Genomic DNA, 4,519 nt, shown 5'->3' with positions numbered 1-4,519 from the left:
CTCACGAATTCTTTTCAAAAACTCGTTATTCGAGCCACATTTGATTTCTAAGTCGTTGCTTCCACTAGCACTCATCAATTGTAGCTTTTGCCTTAATTTACACACATCTTCATACTTCTTTCCTATTATTGATTTATTCTCATTCATTCTTCTTGTCTTGTCCAAGCTACCATTCATTCTACTTTTTCCCGTATCCGCAGCATAGATCACCAACTCTCTCAGACCCACCTTCTCTGCTATTCTTTTTGCAATCGACCTTTCGTTCAAATTTATTCCTGTCTTCATTCTACTCTTTAACACTCGGTATTTCAACTTTCTCACACTAAGAAGCGTAAAGTCGACTTCCTATTCCGCTCTATAACTACCCTTAGCAACATCCTAACCTCACCCGATTTTTTTACTTCACTCGCTCATCCCCGGCTATACCTCCTGTCCTCAACACCCAACGACCCAGCTCTTCAACTACACCATTATCCCATACTCTAGATTACTCCTACCTCAACCTGCCATACACACAACTGATATAGCCAATTGTTTACAGTACACGCAGCAGCCAGTGTCAAGTGCAAAAGATACTCAGATACTTTCAGTAAAATCTTACAATCTAATGTGTCGTCAAAACAGAGTTCATGCCTGAGATGAGTATACAGGGATGGAATAACGCAAGCGCCATGGCTGCAAATCTTTGTGGATATTTCAAGTCCATTTGTAACCAAACTTATGCTTCCATTGTCCAAAACTATTTCACTGTCCTTTGTCGCAAAGTGGACATCTCTATTACTCTGTAGGCTCAACAATCAGATAACGGCAAACAGCTGTCGGGGTTGATGAATATAATAACCTTTGTCTCTATGTCATTGTGTGCATGTCTGCGTGTAAGTGTATATGTGTATGCGTGTGCACGTACATTCACCGTCCCCATTCTTTCCCCCGTTGCCCCCTCTTTTGTGTATGTACCTATACACATATTTGTTTGGGTGCATGAGCATGGGCATGTGTGTATGTGTACCCCTGAACGCCAGTGTGCGTATGGGCAAAGATGCTCACCTGCGTGCGCTGACGTGTGCAGGCCTGTGCCCGGAGGCGCGCATATTTGGAAGCGCTTGTAAATATGCATGATCGTGCGTGTTTTTACATACATGAATACGTACGCATGTTTTGTAACTAATGGCATAAATATCTTGATTCAATGATTCACATATAACTTGCATTTTTTGCACTTGTTTTTGTTATTACTTTTATTATTATTATTATTATTATTATTATTATTATTATTATTATTATTATTATTATTATTATTATTCAGTATTCTTATTTTTATCACATGCTTTTACTGCACTACCGAACGCAACACTGTGCGCCTTAGGTATGTGCTGTGGTTTGTTTATTATTATCATTATAAAATTTTCTTTTCCTGATACCTGCTGTATTTACACATTATCCATCGGGCGCCTTCCAGATACCTGAGGTACGTAATGGATATGATGTTCTTAATGCATTTGGTGATTGTATAATGCAGAAAAGCGCTAGGACTGGATTAAGATAAATAAATTAAATTATAAAAACAAATAAAGATAATAAAAATAATAAAAATTGTGCACATGAGTGCTCAGTAAAAGGATTCTACAGATCTAGGAAATTTACTATGAGAGTGCTCTACATAAAATGGGCGCAATGCCCATTAGGGTTATTTTTTGTATTTCCTTTAAACATGTATTTCCATGCATTATTTACATTATTTACATTATTTACATTCGACGGATATTTGTCCTCATCTTGTTTGTTGTTAACACAACGTTTCGGCTGATATACCCTCCAGCCTTCTTCAGGTGTCTTGGAGAAATTTCGAACCTGGATTTTCATTCCTGAGGTAAAAATTTCCCCAAGACACCTGAAGAAGGCTGGAGGGTATATCAGCCGAAACGTTGTGTTAACAACAAACAAGATGAGGACAAATATCCGTTGAACGTAAATAATGCACATAATTCCTCATCTCTTAAATATAGAACTGCATGTATTCCCTTGTGGAGAATGAATTTCTCAGTTTCTTATTACCGCAAGTGCCTCTATGATAGCAGCTGCCGTAGTAATTTTCTGCTGCCACATTGAGACAATCACCCTACACAGGTCATTGTATTCCTACATTTTATAAAGTTCTTTCATTACTTTAATGTTTTCCGTGGGGACAAGCATATCAACTTCGTTCTCTGTGGGAATCGCATTCACCAGCGGCCGTAATGCAAAGAAAGTCAGGCAGATCCTCAGACATAGATAACTAAAAGGATACTTTCTATTTGGCGTTGGAGGTTTTAGGCAAATTACCAATAGTAATTCGTTGCGAAGGTCTTTTACAGTTTCACAACCAAAGACAAGGCTGAATCAAGCGGCCTCCTTGAGGACAAACGTGTGAAATCTCTTCGATTTCTTTCTTTCTTCCTCACAAACTTAGCTGTTCTTAGAGATGGGTGTATAAATGTGTATTGCCTGAGGTCAGCTTGGAAGCAAGTTTACTTGTCCAACTACCTCATGTTGCTTGACATAGAGTGGTAACCATCAGTGAGACCAGGATCTCTGGCGTGTATGAAGTCGCATCCATTTTCGATGACAATGAGATATTCTCAATTCGTGGTCTGTCGGAATCGGATGACAGGATAGCCGTTCTATTCCAGAAATCCTTAGATCTCAAGGTATGGACAATTTCCCTGGAATCAGATACTAAGCAGTTGATCCTGGGATGTGAAAAGCAGCGAAGGTGTTGTCTTTAAATCAGTATTCACTTATGTTCTGACAGGGACATGACGGGTAAATTTCTTCAGAAGTATAGAAGCATTCCTAGAGCTGTCACGATAACTACTACTAGTTGGGGTATTGGAACTGCGTTTTAGATAATCAGAGGAACTGTGCGGGGGATAATCAGAGGAACTGTGCGGACCATCTAGATCATGTCAAGAAAGGGTATTTGTTAGGCTAACGTGTATAGTGTAGGGTGTCAACTTTGTGGCCTAAAAATTAAGGATCTGCTCGGTCGACTTATGATTCATAGACGGTGTGTGTGTGTGTGTACTTCAGAGAGGAATATAATCACGACACCCCCATATTAGCTGGTTCCTTTAACAAATTTAATCTCACACCAAATTCCCGTCAAACACTTTTCCATTTCGGTTTGGGTTATTATTTCCAAGATGCAACGGCAGACCATTGTTACTTTGCACAACTGTTGTTCCAAAAGGCCTCGTAGTACTAGCGAAGAAGTATTTTTGTGTGGTCAATATCGATGTGTTGTTGCGCTTGTCTCCAGTAAGACAGATTAGCGAAGTAGTTAACAAGAATAGTCGTCAAAATCCAGTGGTGGGTCACCGAGAAGAGGGCGATTAGAACAGAATCAATAACGTTGAGGAAAGACCTAGTGATAGATAGAAATAGATTGGATGGGGAACTATTGGAGAATCTAGAAAGAAGTGGTTATTAAAGGCATTACAACCGGCGTACTAACGGTGAGAATGACCCTTGACTATTTCTACTATAAGAAACATGAAGTCTGCATCATCAGCTTAAACATGAGGGAACACGAGTCGTCCGGTCGGGTTTAGTGGCAGAGGTGCAATACGGCAATATCTCAATCAGGTCTTTGACAGACGGGAACAAGCACATGTTACTCGATTCCAAGCACACGTGTGTAGCATTCCAGTGGCATTTCACTCGACTGTAAGGGGCTGGTAACGGAGCGGAGAAAGCAGTGGTCTTTGGCCCCCAAACTGACTGAGTGCCACATGTCTCGGAAAAAGAAGCGATGTCCTGTGAAAAGTAGACAACGATTGCTGAAATACAGGAGATAAAGAACTACTGTACTAGGTTTAAATAGCTTAGTTTGAACGGTCTAAACTTTGAATTCTATGTGATCATACACTACTTGTTTAGTGACCTCTTGACAGACGTCTTACGCAGCAGACACTAGAATGGGAGAGTTCTTGGTGTGTGAACTACTAAAAATAGTTTCCAGCAAAGTCGACATCGCAGACAGTTTCGGTTCAGAATGCTGTTAAACATAGAAATTAAAATTTTAGCCAACATGTTCAAGAATGCTGGCATTTTGTCATCGATGGTCGCATAAGGGTAAATGTGCGCGATCTCAAACAATACCATACATAATAATTTCACCTTATACAATACGTGATACAGAGAAAGCTGGAACAAAGCTGAAAGCACATTCCTTCTGTGCACAAAAAGAGGGCCGGAATCATCTGACGAACGTTTCATGGTTTGCTGACCACTCCTTAAAGACGACGTATCCGGCTTCATTCTTCAATCAATGGCATAGGTGAGCTGCTGTATAAAGCAGTCATAACTTAGGCAAGACATTAAGCGGTAGCCTAATTTGCATTAGTATGCTTCTGACAACTCACCATTCATTAAATAAATATTTATTTTGTGCACAGCACAGTGTAAGTCAAAACTAAAACACTCACTCACACACACACACACACACACGCACACACACACACACACACACACACACACA

The sequence above is a fragment of the Octopus bimaculoides genome, chromosome 6 (genome assembly GCF_046866305.1).
Source record: "Octopus bimaculoides isolate indiv1 chromosome 6, ASM4686630v1, whole genome shotgun sequence".
Lineage (NCBI taxonomy): Eukaryota > Metazoa > Mollusca > Cephalopoda > Octopoda > Octopodidae > Octopus > Octopus bimaculoides.
Note: the sequence above shows the minus strand (reverse complement) of the source record.